At 44.5% G+C, this 17,477-nt stretch overlaps 1 long non-coding RNA gene across 3 annotated transcripts in view; it reads right to left on the bottom strand.

Annotated features, from left to right (window-relative positions):
• Nucleotides 1-17,477, bottom strand: part of LOC148006940 (uncharacterized) — a 56,653-nt gene that overhangs the window by 23,985 nt on the left and 15,191 nt on the right. For 2 of the 3 annotated variants that reach the window (XR_015649197.1, XR_015649196.1), the window contains 2 exons: nt 15,959-16,066; nt 14,850-15,031 (listed from right to left, as the gene is read on the bottom strand). This is a non-coding gene — a long non-coding RNA (uncharacterized LOC148006940). Of the gene's footprint in view, nt 1-14,849; nt 15,032-15,958; nt 16,067-17,477 lie in introns of those variants that run through there. The other variant, XR_015649195.1, reaches the window with a different exon arrangement.

Genomic DNA, 17,477 nt, shown 5'->3' with positions numbered 1-17,477 from the left:
TCAGAAAGAGACAAGTGCTACTTCTTAAACTCCTTTCCTCTTCTTTCCTGTGAGGGATTTTTGTCTTGGTTGTCGGTTGTTGTGGGAGGGCCCAGCCCACCGTGGGTGGCACAATCCTTAGGCAGGTGTGCCTGGGCTATCTGAGATAATTGAGCGTGAGCCAATGATAAAACTGGTAAGCAGTGTTCTTCCAGGATTTCTGCTTCAGTTCTTACCATGACTTTCCTTACTGATTGATCATGTGACTTGGAAGTGTAATCTAAAATAAACCTGTTATCATGGTCATCATCTTTATTGCCTCACCAGAAGGGCGACCAGGTGACACCTCTTCTGGTAACTTAGGAGCCAGTCTGCAAAAAACATTGAGGATTTAGGAGGTAGAGCAATCTACGTGAATACTATTTAGCCTTGTGTGAATCAAGCCTATTAGACAAAAATGAGTACATTGGGATTCTGTTTGATAAAGTACAACATGAAGAATGTCCTTATGCTGAACATGTCCTTAATATCCACTTAATTTCCCAAACAGACACTAGTCCATGTACTTGTCCCATAATAATCTAATTTATTTAAAATGTACTACTATCAATATGTAAGATTCAAAAGAATCACCTCAAATACAATCATATTTTTATCTATATATTTTACTTGACTTTCTTAAGCATGTTCTTTTTCATTTACATTTTTATTTTTGAGACGGAGTCTTGCTAAGGCTGTATTCAAATTTGTTAGGTCGCTCAAGGTAAACTTGCATTCATAATCCTCTGCCCTCACTGCGTACCCATGTTAAACATGACTTTTGAAATTAAGACACCTATAAGAGTTTGCATAGGAAATGCCCCCTCAGCTAGTGGATCCAACATTGAAAGGTGATGGGATCATGAGGGCCCTGATGTTGTTAACAGATTAATGTCACAGTTTAATGGCATTATAGACAACTAAGGAGAAGGAGGAGGAGGACGTAGGCATGGTTGATGAAAGTAGATCACAGGGATGTAACTTCCTCTTCCTGTCTGTATGCTTTCTGGGCACTGTGATGTGTGCTGCAATGAGCATCCCACTGTGATGTGCACTGCTGTGTGCTCCCCACTGTGATGTGCACTGCTGTGTGCTTCCCACTGTGATCTGCACTGCCGTGTGCTTCCCCACTGCGATGGGTGCTGCCCATTGTGACTGCTCTGCATCCAGATGACCACAGACTTGAAACTTCTCATACTGGTTTACCCTGCTTAGGTTGTTCACGGCAGGTATTTGGTCAGAGAGATAAAAGCCAGACGAGAAACACCTAAATACTAGTAAGAAAACATTTTGCATATCTCTCAGTATCTGTTTTTAAAACTAGAAATAATAAGAACTTTAGTCAAAACATTTGTGACAATGTCATTTGGGAAAGTAGGAAGATTAGAAGCTGGGTTCATCTCGTACTGTGCTAATGAGGTCTGAGTTGTAGAGGTTTATAATCATGAGGGTCTCATTGTTGCCTACAACTTTGTAGACTGATTGCTTTACCTACAGGAAGCATGATGGGGATGTTTTATAATTATTTTTGAAACTATGTATATATAAACTAATCAATCTACCATCTATTGTCTATTTTATAAACTTCAATAATCTATTAATCTACCTATATAGTCATATCTATATATTGTCATTTATGTATCATCCATCATCTGTTTATCATGTATCTATCTTCTACTTTTTACCAATTTAACATCTATGTCATCTATTATCTCTCTTTTTAATCATCTATCATCTATGTTCTATCTACATATATAGGCATGTATCTATCATCTATCCACATATTATCTATCTATCTATCTATCTATCTATCTATCTATCTATCTACATCTGTCATCTATCTATATATCTACCTATTGCTACATAATATCCTTCTGTAGCTGATAACCTATTTACTATCATATATGGCAACATGTTAACATACTTCTTCCTTTCTCTGAATTTCTGTAGCTGAACAAAATGCTGAAACAAATATTAGCTGTCATATACAGTGACATTTTTAAGAGAGGTGCTAGATCAAAGAGCTAGGAGTTGCAAAGAGTTTTGAGGAAATACAGGCCTTGTTGGTGTTAACATGTTGCTCCTGCTCTGTACTCTGTAAAAGGAGTGAGAAACCCAGTACGTAATGCTCTGGAAGGCATCATTCAGAGACTGATGTAAGGGGTCCTACTGCCGGTTTGGGTGCTGCTGCTATGGGTGCTAGTGGAGACAACCCGTGCAGGCTGTTTCTCAGCATCTGTTGTTGGGCCTGAGTTTACTAAGGACCATCTAGACTGCTTGTTGGAAAGAAAAGCAAAGAGAAAAATCAACCTGTGAGATGAACTGTGATCTACAAGGATGGTGGGAACCTTCAAGAATAAACTTTTAGCTTGTCTTGGCTCCCGCTGGCTCCAACTCCTCACTGTGGGTGGCCGGCAGGAACACTGGTGTTGACTCTCATGTGGCTGCTCCACATGAGGGGGCCATGGAGTGGCTCTCAGCCCAGGACCAGAGGCACTGAGCATATCTGACAGGAAATGGAGAGGCTAGGCATGTGGGCGTTGTTCTGCTGCAACAAGGTGGGACAACGGAGCAGTGAGCAGCCAGCATCAGGACCACTTTCCACTTAATACGTGCAAATCTTAGGCCAAAGGTGTCTAGCTAACCCGAGCCTAGAGCTATAGAGATGAGGAAAAGCTGCAGAATGTAGTTCAAAGCCACCACAGAGGCCCAATGTTGACTGTGAGTCCTGTAGTAAAAATTACTTGGGGGTTTCTACCCCACCTTTGACCATTCCATTCCCAAATAAAGGAAACAAAACCTTTATACTTCTAATAATCCTTAAAGCATTAGAGCTGGGCAGGTATCAACCCTCTAAGCTATTTTGCCTCTATCCCTGTCAATAACTCTATGACATAACTTGCCACATTCCACTTCGGCTGCCCTTACTCCCACTGGCCAATCCTCATGGCCATGTTCTCATAGACAACCGTTCTACGTTTGTCTATGCAGTGCTAGGGATGGAACCTGGAACCCAGGTGGCTCATGCAGGGCATGCTACATTCCCAGTCCCCCGTGCCTAGGATTTGACTGACATATAAGCAGAAGAACTATGGAGAACTTCTAGGAAGGCCGCTTACGGACAGCTGAGTCTGCAGTGAGGCCACCCTTTCAGACTTTCTGAGTGATAAGACAGCCAGTTTGGATTAGGGGGTGACACTGTAGTGAAAGCTCTAAGTTCCATAGAAGATCTAAAAGCCATTCTTTATTGCTGTTTCTGTAGCAGTGAGTTAAACATGACAGACGATGTTGTTCAAGCCCCGCCCCCCCATAATGTTTAATTAACAATACTAATTTTAGGAGCTAAACAGCGCAGCTAGGGTATCAAAAGGTAGGATTAATGAGATCCAGCTAGAATGCGTGTCAATAGCCTTAGATAGGAGAGGAACAAGTTAAATGAAAGATAAATAAAGTCACAGAGTAGATTCTCTTTGGGCTTCTCCAGAAAGCTAGAGGATGTTTCTAAGAAAGCATCAGAAAATACAGGCTATAAACTACCCCATTCAGCCCAGGTTTTGGCCTGCTGCTTTTTCCAGACCATTAACAACAACCTGTTCGGACAGGGACAGGGTGTTCTTGGTCCCATTTTAGCAAGAACATGTAGTAAGTACCAAGAGATGATATCACTAATTGTGCTTACATTCACAAAAATGCGCCTGCTCTGACCTCAAACTAAACCCAAAGCCAAACCCAGCCGTCTCAGAGGGCTGAGACGTCTTTAAAGGGCCAAAGCCCACTTGGGTCAAGACTTCCTCTGTGTACCTGCCTGTCTGTGTATGTCTGTCCGGATGTCGCTCTCACTAACTTTTTTCTTCTCCTAGCTATGTACTTGTGGCAGCAGATGTGTGTGTGTGTGTGTGTGTGTGTGTGTGTGTGTGTGTTGCACATAGAGATGGAGAGACAAACACAAAAATGCAGAATTAGAGAGATAGAAAAGCCACACTGAGACACAGAGAAGGGAGAGGGAGAGGGGGAGGGGGAGAGGGAGAGGGAAAGCTTGAGCTCAGGCTCAAGATTTGAGTGCTTACTAGTTGGTTTTTTTTTTATACATTTCTCTCACCCTTCATTTCCTGGGTTGGAGATCCTTCCATGTTGGATTCTACTAAGTGATCTCTCTCTCTCTCTCTCTCTCTCTCTCTCTCTCGCTCTCCTCTCTCTCTCTCTCTCTCTCTCTCTCTCTCCTCTCTCTCTCTCTCTCTCTCCTCTCTCTCTCATATCTATGCATCTATATATGTATGTATGTATGTATATATGCATCTATCTATCTATCTATCTATCTATCTATCTATCTATCTATCTATCTATCTATCTATCCTTCTCCCATATATTTCAGTGGCTTTTGGTAGGAAATGTCCTCCTTTGATTGTTGGTAGTCTAAGCTTATGAAGAGATGACATTGTTCTAAAGCAAGAACGGTGTGTCCCTGGTCCCCACAAAGGAGAGCTTGAGTAGGGCACTGATCAGCCTGCAGTTCTACAAGCTCATCCAACCTGCTCCATGCTGCTTCTCCAATCTCTTCCTGTTAAAATTGCCTTGTTTCTCACTGTCAGCTTTTGGATTAATTTTTGAACCTTCTTTCCTGGCCTTCTTGAGGGCCCTTTGCTGGGCTTTTGTACCTGGGTCAACTCCGAGAGCCTTGAAGACTTGTTCTGCTCCCTGTGACTCTTGGGAGGCGTGGCTAGCTGAACCCCCAGCTCAGTATTTCTACAGTCGGCAGCATCATTCCAGAGCTGAGCAGCGGAAGGAAGGATGCGGGCAGGCAGAGGTGTGCACCATTCCGCAGCCTGGAGCTGCCACCCCAACTGTAATAAAGCTGTCGGTTAGGAAGTTATCTTTCATATGCAATTGCTTCCCCTAAGCTCTTAAGCACATTAACTGCACCTGTAATTATATACGCCTCAGAATTGCATAAAAGGGGACTTCTTAGGCAGACTAAATAAAACTGCAGTCTCCCCTATATCCTGGATTGCCCGCTATTCCTTAGCACGGGGGAGAACAGGAAAGGAATGGAAGCAAGGAAGAGGTAATTGCCCATTAGAGATGCCCACGAGTGAACTCTCTCTCTCCTTTACAACTAATTTTGCTGTGTGAGCTGCACTTGACAGGGTTCAGAGGAGCCGAGGGTTCTTGCAGCTCTCTGCTCTTGGTGGCCCGCAAGATGCTGGGACGCTTGTGTCTTAAACAGTACAGCTAGCTTCCTTGGTGGCGGGGGGTGGCTTTGTGTCCGGGTGAGGTGAAGATAGATTTGCGCAGAAGTTTCATCAGTTCTCACTGACCTTTTTCTTGACTGTGACTGTTCTTCTTCTCTACCCCCTCCTCCTCTTATTTCCCCCTCCTCCTCCTCCTCCTCTTCCTTCTCTTCTTCCTTCACACCCTATGTATCTTTATCAGGTATTTTGTGTGGCTGGAGAGAAAAGGCAGGCTTCCTGAATCTGCACTCTGCTGGCACAATCCCCTGTAGCCGGGGTCTGTCCGTCAACAGCAGGGCCCAATGGCTACATGTCTGTCCCAATAGCCCGATGCACTTCTCACACGAGGGCTGGGTAGGTGTGGACAATGACCGAGCCTTGTCCTCTGTCAAAGCTGAGCTTTCACAAGCCATTCCTTGTGCAGGGTCAGAAGCAGCTGGCTGGTCCGTGCAGACTGCCCGTGGTTTACTTTACTTTAGGATCAAGTTCGCCTTTGGACGATGATTCCTAGCATCCTAGCACATGTTTACATAAATGGTTGTCCTTGTGTTCAGAGACCACATTCAGAGGTTGCCTCTTTATTGCTCAGATATAGTCTTTCTGGGGAAAAACTTCAGAAGTGTTACCTGACACTCTTTTGGAAGGGACCGGTGATTAATCTACATCTAATTTGCAAACATGGTGGTTGGCTGCAGAGGGAACCCCAAAGGCACAAAAAGACAGAGTTCTTTCTATGAAGGTTCTATCATCTACTTGGAGGAGGAAACACACCGTGGTACACACAGACAATAGCACATGCAGGGTAAGAGGGAGGCAATAGAAAGAGAATCTTCTTTCCAGAAGGAGCCAGCCTATGATAGGGAGTCTGTCTCAAGGACTACAGTGCCTGGATTTTCACCCGCCAAGTTCCTATGCATAAACATCTCTCTTGTTTGCTTACAGTGCCCGGGGTGCACCCAGATCAGATGAGAAAAGAAGAGAGTGCTGAGGTCCCTCCGATTTCATGCTCTGAACACTACAAAGTCAATGTGATTAAAGAATGGAGATCTATTGTCTGGGAGTGAAGAAAAGATCAGGAAGGCTAGGGGGTTGGTGAAGGGGCAGGAGGTCAGAATGGGATGCTGGGAGAAAATGGAGGCCAAGGCTCAGTGTCAGGGTTCCTGGAGGAGCAATAGGGAAATGGGATTGGGGGATGGGGAGGTGTTTTGTTCCTTTCATATCAGTGTGAGGGCTTCCTGTGGGGGATCTTTCAGAGTCATCAGTAAAAATGTGGCTTTTGCAAGGATTTTCAGAGTCCAGTTTATGCTTCTCAGTGGTGCCTGTGGCAGAGGGCCAGGTAGTGCTGACGGGGAGGGGAACTGCTCTCAGGCCCAGCTAGCTACTTTGGAGGCCAGAACAGTTTGACTTCTCCCCGTTGAGACATGGTAATGGACCTGAGAAGAAAGGGAAGGAAAGAAACTCCTTCAAGTGTTGGTGCTGTGACAGATGGCCCGGTCCACATGGGATTCCAAGTGTTGTTAGGGCTGTGAGCAGGTTTGTGGGCTCATTCATTCATTCATTCATTCACTCATTCATTCATTCAACGGCAAAACACCAGAATCCCTGATAGAGTCTTCCTGAAGTTCATGTTCTGGCTGAAGATGTCCTAATAATGGCCAGGGTTGTCGGTGCTCTTGTGCTTGGGCAGAAGGGGCATCCTTCAGATAGGGCTTGAGGTTATGGCTGTTGTTGATAGGTTTAGTTGATTGGTGACGAGACAGACAGCATCTGTTGCAGCAGTTCCCAAATGCAGCTGTGCAGATGGGTGCTGGAGCTTTGAGGTCTCTCGAGCTTCCTTCTAATGAGGCAGAATCCTGGTTCCAAAGGTCCAGGGTGGGGCTGGAGAGGGTGTGTTTTCAAATTCAATCTCCCAAAAGTTTTTGTTGCTCATTTTGTTCTGGGGAACGAATGCAAAGCCCTTGCAGTCTACCTTCTAGCTATATCCCATCTTGATTTTCTAAAGACTTTTCTAGTCTCTAACTAGAAATCCTCCTGTCTCAGCATCTGAAGCAGTTGGGATCATGACATGCACTACCCTAGCTGGCTTAAGTTCTGAGCATGCTCACTATTCAGAAAGCTACATTTGGAAACCTTGCTGTGATATCCTGTTCCTGATCTAGCTCCTTTCCCTAAGTTTGGCCTATGCATTCTCCTCTTAGGGTCTTACACACAAGACGCACAGTGTTGCAAAATACTAATCATGTCTCCTGTACCCCCTTTCTAGATGGAAATAGGGTTATCTTTTCCCTGTGGTCAGTGTTCCAGAAGCCTCTTCTGTCTGGATGCTCTATCTATGATGTTGCTGAGTGTACCTTAGGAAGCAAACAACTTTAGCTGGACACTGTGTATCCACAGTCAGAAATGGGAGAGGGAGAGGGAGGGAGAGAAAGAAGGAGAGAGAGAGGGAGGGAGAGAGGAAGAGGGAGAGGAGGAGAGGAGAGGGAGAGGGAGAGAAAAGGGGAAGAAGAAGGGAGGGAGAAAGAGAGACAGACAGACATAGAGAGAAACAGAGAGGGAGGGAGAGAGAGAGGGAGGGAGGGAGGGAGAGAGAGAGGGAGGGAGAGGCTGATTCTGGTGTTCAGCTCATGTTCTTTCTGCTCCGTCCAGGAATCCCAGCCCATGGACTGATGTCATCCACACTTAGGGCTTCTCATGCCAACTAACACAATGTAGAAAATCCCTCAAAGGCAGACCGGAAGGTCTGCTTCTGCAGTCATTCCTAACCCTATGAAGTTGGCAATCAAGACTGATCATTGCGTACCCCTATACTTGCCTAAAAGGAGAAATGAAAACACATGAGTTGGTTTTAAAACTTCAGCCCAGTTCAATTCTAACTTTCTTTCTTTCTTTCTTTCTTTCTTCCTTCCTTCCTTCCTTCCTTCCTTCCTTTCTTTCTTTCTTTCTTTCTTTCTTTCTTTCTTTCTTTCTTTCTTTCTTTCTTTCTTTCTTTCTTTCTTGTGGGTTGTGTCAGCATCAGCCAAAACCTGGTCAAAGCATTTACCAGCTCTTACCTCTCCTTCCCCTAATGTATGCATGAGAGGGAAACTCTAAGATAAGGGGAAACTTTTCACCCAGGCAGACCCTGGGTAAAATTAATTATCCTGCTCATTTTATAGCTCAGGAAGGGAAGGACTCAGTAAGGCAAGGAACTGACACAGCTAAAGATCCGTACCGAGAACTCCATTTTGTTTTCCAGTTGAGAGAACCCGGATATACCATAGGGTGGCCTCCATGAATCCCGGCTTTGTGTGACTCCTTCTCCTTGAGTGTTTGCAGAACTTGTGGTTTTCTTTCTCACTCAAATATAATCTGGCTGTTACTCCAATGATTATGCTAGGTTCCGTGATAACGAATGGTGGGTTTAGGTTTATCGTTATCTAATTAGTTGACTTTTGAGTTTGTGCAAAGGCTTCTCTTGGGTTTGTCTGAGTTAATCAGGTGACAGTCCACAATGAATGCCATGAGACGCTCAGCACATAGAAACGGAGGAAAACCAAGATGTATGTTTGGAGGGTGTATGTGTATATGTGTGTGCACATTTGTGTTCAGTGTGTGTGTGTGTGTGTGTGTGTGTGTGTGTGTGTGTTCAGTGTGTGTGTTCAGTGTGTGTGTGTGTGTGCATACACATATATACGAATGGATAACTTTGGCTGTCTTTTCTTTGACACCATCCACTTTATTTTTTGAGGTAGAGTGGTCTGGCTGGGCAGTGAGCCTCAAGGGTCCACCTGTCTCTGCTTACTCACTGCTGGGATTTTAAGTGTGTGCTGCCACACCAGGTGTTTATACCTGTGTGCCTGGGGGTTGATCTCAGGTTCTGTTTTCAAAGTAGGTGCTTATGGCTCAGCTATGTCCCCAGGCTCTAATGTGTGGTCTTTGAATCCACTGTGTGTGTGGTCATTTCTTAGCCAAAAACAGAAAACAAGCACAGTAGTCGTCAGTTATCCGCTGTCCTGGCTACCCCGCCCTCTGTTAATGAGCTGCCTCATTCCTTCCCCACTGTTGGGAATGAAATGGAAAGGTTCTTGTCCTTAGGGACTGGCTGCTTTTGGGAACTGGTTAATGAGGTCTCTGATCTGTCAGTATGCTAATTCATTGATGAATTCATCATCTGATAGCATTATTTGGGTGTGATAGGTGGTTGGGGATGGGTCTAATTGGGAATGTATGCTTGGTCCTGGCTTCTCTGTCCATCTTTCTGTTTCCATCCATGCCCAAAGCTACATCTTCATCATGGTCCTTGGCTTTATCATAACAAAGGAGTCAGGCTTTCAAGGACTGAGTCCTTTGAAACTGTGAGCCAAACAGACCTTTCATCCTTTTAAGCTACCCACAGCAGGCATTATGTCCTTGCAACACACAAGTAACTGAATACCTACTTCGTTTTCATTTCTCCCTTCAATTGCTCCTCCCTTTCTCTCTCCCTCCTTCCTCTTTCCATTCCTCCCATTCATTCATCTCTTTTCAAAAAAATTGTGAACAGTGATGACCTCTTAGGAGAGGGTAAAGGAGATAAAGGATGTCACATTCTATGGTTAGAACCTTATCACTACTTAGCTGTGACAAAGAATTCTCTCCCTGGCTTTCTCTCCCTTCTTTTATCCCTCCCTCCCTCCCTTTATTCCTCCATCCCTCCTTCCCTCCCTCCCTTCTTCCTTCCCTCTCTCCCCTTCTCTCTGCTGTTTTCTTACAGTTTCATGGTTACAACAAGGCTGAACAGGTATCACAGAGCTCTATGTCCCCAGGCCTCTGCAAATGACAGCATTTCCGAACCAGAGTGACTCATATGTTAGAATTCATGACCCTATGTTTACCAAAAAGTCCACATACCTTAGGCATACTATATACATTAGTTTCGTCCTTGGTGAGGTGTCTCTATAAACCTCTGATTGTGTGTGTCTACCTCTGTAATATTGTAAAGACAAGTTTCACTGCTTTGAAAACGTTCTGTACTCTGTCAATTCTTTCTTTTCTCTTCCCCAGGCCCTGGCATTTTGATTTAGATTTTCCCAAAAGATGTCATAGAACAAAATCAAAGTATGCTGACATTTTAGACTGGCGAACATCTTAGATTGGCTTCTCCACTTTGTAATGTGCATTTGACATCCTTCTGCATCCTTTCATGGCTTGATAACTTCTATTCACGGTGAATAATATTCAATTATCTAGATTTACCACAGTTCATCTATACACAAACTAAAGAGTATTTTTGTACCTTCCAAGTTTGGGAAATTCTTCATAAAGTTTCTACAAATGCCTGTTGCAGGCTTTTGTGTGAAGACAAATTTCCAACCATTTTGGACAAGGCCAAGGAGCATAGGTCTGGATTGTACGATCCGAGTGTGTTTGGTTGGTAAGGAACTGACAGATTGTCCTGCAAGGTGAATTCATTGTTTGCATTCCAACCAGCTGTGAAGGAGCGTCCCCATCACACCACAACCTGGCCAAGATCTGGCGGGTCACTATTTTGGATTTTGACATTCTAATGGGTGTATGTTGACACTCTGTTGTAATTTTAATTTACAGTGACGTAAGACATGAGTATCTTTCCTTACTTCTCTTTCCTACCTGAGATGAACTAGCAGTGATGAAGTCTACTGGACACTTTCCCTTCTTACTGTGAGGCTCAGAGAGGTGGAACTTTTCTATTCTCCAGTAAAAATATCACTAAGCAGTGAACACATACCAGAAAGCATGATGTTTAAACTCCACAGAATCTCTTCACCATGTACATCTTGATTACATAGTGGTTAATTTTTTTTGGAACTGGAATATTGTAGACCTTATCTAATTCTAAATGAAGGAAGGAATGTCCATGATGAATGAGGAAAAGGGTTCCTGGGTGCTCTCAGAAGAAGGTTCTCCATGGTCTCCTATCACAGAGGAGAGCAGGGGAGGCAGCAGCTCAGGACCCCCTTCAGTATGACTATTCCAGTGGGCTTAGGGAATCGGCTGAGTAGTTATTGTCTGCTCACATCTCCCCGTTCATTGTCTCTGCTCATGCCAGAGTGCAAGGTCAGGTGCTGTAATCATACACGCAGTTGATGTCAGAAATCAGCCACATTCTGTCTCTTGGGATAGACAAATGCAACTCAGACAGCTGAATTGGTTAAGGGGACTTTCATGTCAATGGAGGATGGCAAGAAATTACACCCATTCTCTTTTCAAGTGAAATATTATTCCCCTATTGTACAGCTCCAAAAAATTTCAAAGTTACAAAGTACCCAGAGCCTTGGAGATGGTATAATTTAGTAGGCTGCACCATTTTGTAATCTAGCCCTAAAAATAACAGGGGCTAAGCTTTGTGAAAATGGCTTAACTCGTGCTGTGAATGATGCCTTGGCTTCCCAGAGGCACAGACAACGGAGGGTGGCTGGGGCCCATTTTTCTTATTTCCCCTTTTCCAAGCTTGCACAGGGAGCTTGGAGATGGACACATCTACAAATGTGTTTGCAGGCAGTCTACCGCTGTCCTGCCTAAAGTGAAAGCCCAGGGGCCCACATGGTTTGCATGTTGAAAGTAGGCATTGGACAAAGACAGCTCACAGCAACGTTCTGTCGTATACTTTTCTTGTCCATAAATGAGTTTTTGTTTCAAAAAGCATCAAGTACAGTGGATTGAACAAACATTTATAGCTGCTTCCTCCATCCATTGTATAAGATGGAGATAATGGAATTAAAAAAAAGAAAAACCCATAGACTTACAAGGACACAGAGAATGGTCGAGCAGGCTGAGGATAAGCTACCACAGTGTACAGGTTCCACCGTCAATGGATGTGATCACATTTTTTTTCTCAGACAAGCTAAATCTAAAGCTTATGCACCCAAAGAAGAAGCATCGACACAGGCCATCTGAATATCAGATCAGAGGAAGCCACAGAAACTGGAGTGAGAAGGCCGCTCCTCCCCTTAGAGGGACAGGTATGACCAAGCTGGACTAGTCAAAGTCTTCCAATGAAATAATTAGAACCCTTTTGACCTTAGGTCCTCCCCTTCTCCCATGGTAAAGCAAGATTCCTTCACTGTAGATCACAGAGCCACTTTCTTTGGTCTGAAGACACAGCAGAAGGATGGTCTCTGTTAAGGGGGAGGAGCTTTGGAGAAAACAGGAACCCAGTGAGCATCCATATTGAACACCTACTCCATGGCTTGTCTTGCCACCAGTCCAGGCAAAGACAGACCTCTGATACTGCCCCTCAACCATACACCATGGTAGCCTAATTATTGATTGTGGCTTCCGGGCCAAGGAGACCATAGTCTCCCACTTACCTGCAAATCTCATGACTTCATTTTTCTTTTTTTATTGGATATTTTATTTATTTACATTTCAAAAGATATCTCCTTTCCTGGTCTCCTCTCTGGAAACCCCCTATCCTTCCCCTGCTTCTCTGAGGGTGCTTCTCTACCTGCCTACCCACTCCCACCTCAGTGCCTTAGCATTCCTCTACACTGGAATTCACAGGACTAAGGGCCTCTTCTCCCATCGATGTCCAACAAGGTTATCCTTTGCTACATATGTGGCTGGCTGGAGCCATGGGAATGTCCATGTGTACTATTTGGTTGGTGGTTCGGTCCCTCAGGAGCTCAGGGTCGGGGGCGGTCGGGTTGGTTAACATTGTTGTTCTTCCTATGGGTTGCAAACACATTCAGCTCCTCCAGTCCTTTCTCTAACTCCTCCTTTGGAGACCCTGTGCTCAGTCCAATGGCTGGCTGTGAGCATCTGCCTCTATATTTGTCAGACTCTGGCAGAGTGTCTCAGGAGACAGCTATATAAGGCTCCTGTCAGCAAGCAATTCTTGGCATCAGCAATAGTGACTGGGCCCCAGATGGGGTAGTCTCTGGATGACCTTTCTTTCAGTCTCTGCTTCACTCTTTGTTCCTGTATTTCCTCTCGTATTTCGTTCTCCCTTCTATAAAGGACTGAAGCATCTACATTTTGGTCTTCCTCCTTGAGCTTCATGTGGTCTGTGGATTGTATCTTGGGTATTCCAAGTTTTGGGGCTAATATCTACTTACCAGTGAGTGAATACCATGCGTGTTCTTTTGTGACTGGGTTACCTCACTCAGGATGATATTTTCTAGTTCCATCCATTTTCGTAAAAAATTTATGAAGTAATTGTTTTTAATAGCTGAAGAGTACTCCATGGTGTAAATGTATCCATTCCTCTGTTGAAGGACATCTGGGTTCTTTCCAGCTTCTATTATAAATAAGGCTGCTGTGAACATAGTGGAGCACGTGTCCTTATTATATGTTGGAGCATCTTTTGGGTATATGACCTGGAGTGGTACAGCTGTGTCCTCAGGTAGTACTATGTCCAATTTTCTGAGGAACCTCCAGATGATTTCCAGAATGGTTGTACCATTTTGTAATCCCACCAACAATGGAGGAGTGTTCCTCTTGCTCCACATCCTTGACAGCATCTGCTGTCACCTGAGTTACTTTTTATCTTAGCCATTCTCACTGGTGTGAGGTGGAATCTCAGGGTTGTTTTGACTTGCATTTCCCTGATGACTAAGGATGTTGAATATTTCTTTAGGTGCTTCTCAGCTATTCGATATTCCTCAGTTGAGAATTCTTTGTTTAGCTCTGTATTCCACTTTTCTAACCCTTCTCTCCCAGCTCAATGTTAGCCACAGTCCAAACCAGGTTAGACGATTTCCTTCAAGCTAGTTTCAAACCCACATAACAGCTTCTCTTTTTAATATTAAGTATTCCTGAATACTTTCCCAAATATATAGCTCTGGTTTGCAAACAGATTTTTTGTGCTGCTTGACTGTACGCTCTTGCTAGTCACCCACCTTTCAGAGGCTCCAAGAAATCTCACAATTACCAATTGAACACCATTGATACCTATATCTTGAGGAATGTCAATCTAAATTAAAATATTCCAAGTCTCACCACAGCCTAACAGATTTCCTAATTAATCCATGAATATTGTCAATCTGCTAATATAGTTCTCTTGTTCCTTTAGAAGCAAGTTCTGTAAAATTTCTTTTATTTACTCTTCCAGTTTGAGAACTAAGGCATCTCTTGGGATCCCCAACTTCCTGTCAAACGTAGATAATGAATTAGTGTACTCAATGGGATAATGGCTTTTTTTGTCCTCCTCCTCCTCCTCCTCCTCCTCCTCCTCCTCCTCCTCCTCCTCCTCCTCCTCTTCCTCCTCCTCCTCTTCTCCCTTCTCCTTCCTCCTCCTCCCCTTCCTCCTCTTCCTCTCCTCCTCCTCTTCCTCCTCCTCCTCCTCCTCCTCCTCCTCCTCCTCCTCCTCCTCCTCCTCCTCCTCCTCCTCCTCCCCTCCCCATGGCTTCTTCTTTCTGTAATGCCTCTTGTCTGTCTTTATAGAATCCCTGGGATGAGGTGGATTCTTGAGGGCCCAGGACCCTGTAGGCACTAGTTCCTATGGTAGAGTCGCTCCAGTAAGTCTTTTATTCCCCAGACTAACCCAGAGCACAGGATTGGATGGGCGGTGAACCCATTTCAGGCTAACTCATATCTACTTGTATTATTGTTCTCCCATCTTTCCTTCCCAATGGGGTCATCAGGGCCAGATTTGATTTCACCATCTCACTTCTATTTTCTTTTAATCATTTACTGTATCTCTAGATTCATCCATGTTATAACATGCAATTTCAATGGGCTGTTACTGCTGGTGCCGTACTCTGGAGCTGGAATGCAACTTGTCACCTGTTTGTTTTCCTATGAAATCGTGGTGGGCCCCTTTACCAAGGTCAACTCCTGGCAAAATTCTGGAACACAAGAGTGGACAGAATGTGTCTTCAATGCCTTTCATACTTTTCCCATTGTCGTTTTAGGGAACCCAGAAGCATCCTGCTCAGCACACAGCACAGCACAGCACACACAGCACAGCACAGCACAGCACAGCACAGCACAGCACAGCACACACAGCACAGCACAGCACAGCACAGAACAGCACAGCACAGCACAGCACAGCCACACTGGACCAATGGTGTAAGTGACAGTAAAACCTAAGGCAACAACAGTCACGTATCCACCTAGGGCACTGAGGTAGGGCACTGCCTCGTCCTGGCTCAGTGGAAAGGGTGCCAGGATGAAGACCAATAACTGATGACCAGTGTCTGTGCAGCTGTGGAAAGTGGGGTCTCAGAAGTCACTTCCTGATACCCCAGCTTCCTTCTTGGACTTTTAGGAACCAACCAGATCCAAGGGTACAGTTGAAAAACAGATGGAATGAACTTTCTATTGTGAGTGTTCAGATTTTCCTCAGCCTGGGGATGAGGTTTGAGTAATGGTATTTGGCACTAAAAATGATGCTATATATGGTGTTCCTTCTATACACATACTTTTTAAGATAATTGATTAATTAATTAACACCCTCATCACTGCCTCTGCTCTTCCTGGTTCTCCCTCACAGAGTCCTCCTCCTTCTCTGAGAGAGTAGATGCCTCACTCTGGTTATCACCCCACCCTGGCACATCAAGTCTCTACAGGGCTAGGCAAATCCTTTCCCACTGAGGCAAGACAAGGAAGCCCAGTTAGGAGAATGGGATCCACAGGCAGGAAACAGATTTAGGGACAGCTCCTGCTCCAGTTGTTGGGGAACCTGCATAAAGACTGAGATGCACATCTGCTACATATGACACCCACACTCTCAAAGTGGTCTTATTTTATAATTTCTTTTGATAGCAACTCACTGTGCAACCGAGGCTGGCCTTGAACTTGTGGAGTTCCTCTTGCCTTTAGTCCCTGGTCCCTGGGGTTGCAGGAATGAGCTGCCACACCTGGTTCCATTCTGTGTTGAACTGTAAAAACACATACGTCTCTCAGGGAAAAAAATGTCACCAACGATGTTGCATTTCGTGCCAGTGGTTGAATGTAAATTTTTTTTTTAAGAATTTTATTTTATTTGTGTGTGTGTGTGTGTGTGTGTGTGTGTGTATGTGTGCATAGGTGTGTCACATGTGTGAGTGTTGCATGTATGAACCTGTGCTGTGGTACAAGTGTGGAGGTCAGAGGACAGTTGCAGGAGTCTGTTCTCTTTTGCCAGCATATGGGGCTTGGGAACCAAACTCAAGAACTTCTCTACCAGACCGCGCAGCAGAGATCTTCTTATGCTGAGCCATCTTGGTGGCCCAAATGCAGATTTCCTGTTTACAGAGGAATCTTTCAGTTGTTAATGGGACTTCTCTGAAATGGTAATGCATTTTTAAAGTCCTCTAGCTGGTTAAATGTAAAAGGATAAAAATGTAATTAGAATATTTTTTGGACAAATCTTTTCACAGGGAACTTTTTCAAAATTGTACTTTTATAATTAAAAACAAAAACAAAAACAAAATCCTTTTCTTTAAACTCCAGTGTTTGCAGCAGTACTGCATGGGAGGGCTGGGATGACTGTCTGCGCCATCCCTGTGTGTTTCAGACCTGTGGGATCTGCATAGGTCCATTGGAGGAGACTGTGTGCTCTCTCTGTAGATGCTGGGGCCCTTTCTATGGATGCCTGAGCCCCTTTCTATGGGTGTCTGGGGACCCCTGTCCAGGTTTCCCAGCTATGTGAGTGTGGGGTTCAGAGTTTCTTATCTGAAAAACCACTTGGTGTAAGACAGTAGCAACAGTACCCCTGCCATCAAAGACAAGCTTGGTTCTCACCTCTATGGTAGCATTCAAAATGACACTCAGATGCCTAAAACTTCTATTATCAGGGGTCAATCTTTTGCTTTTTTTTTTTTAACAATGCGATTATTTTACACTATCGAGATCTCTCAAAAATTCCCAAGATCCTCTGCTGTTCCCGTGTCACAGTTCTTTTGGGGGCAAGTGAAGTAAGTAGTCATCATTCTCATTTCCCTGTACAACATCCAGGAACCCCTTCCCAAAGACACCCAGGCCTTGGCACGGGGCAGGACAGCCAGTCCATCCAATGCTTCCTTCTGCAAGTCAACTATTAGAGAGTTCAGATGTGTGGGGCTTTGTGGTTTAGCAGAACAGAGCTTCCTTGACAACCTACAGAACAGAGCTTCCTTTGCCGCCAAAGACAGGATGCCCCTAAATGTCTCTCTTCTTCTAAGGGTGAATGAAGAGAAACAGAACCTAATCTCTTTCAACCTGACCAGAGACAGGCCCAAGTCCACGACAGCCCCCTGTATCCATCTCCCAAGACCAGTATGTCTATGCTAGCAGGAGGATTCAAGGGTATACAGACCTCTTTTCTGAATT

This window comes from Rattus norvegicus, chromosome 1 (assembly GCF_021556685.1).
Source record: "Rattus norvegicus strain SHRSP/BbbUtx chromosome 1, alternate assembly SHRSP_T2T, whole genome shotgun sequence".
NCBI classification, from domain to species: domain Eukaryota; kingdom Metazoa; phylum Chordata; class Mammalia; order Rodentia; family Muridae; genus Rattus; species Rattus norvegicus.
Note: the sequence above shows the minus strand (reverse complement) of the source record. Positions and strands in the feature narration are given on the sequence as shown.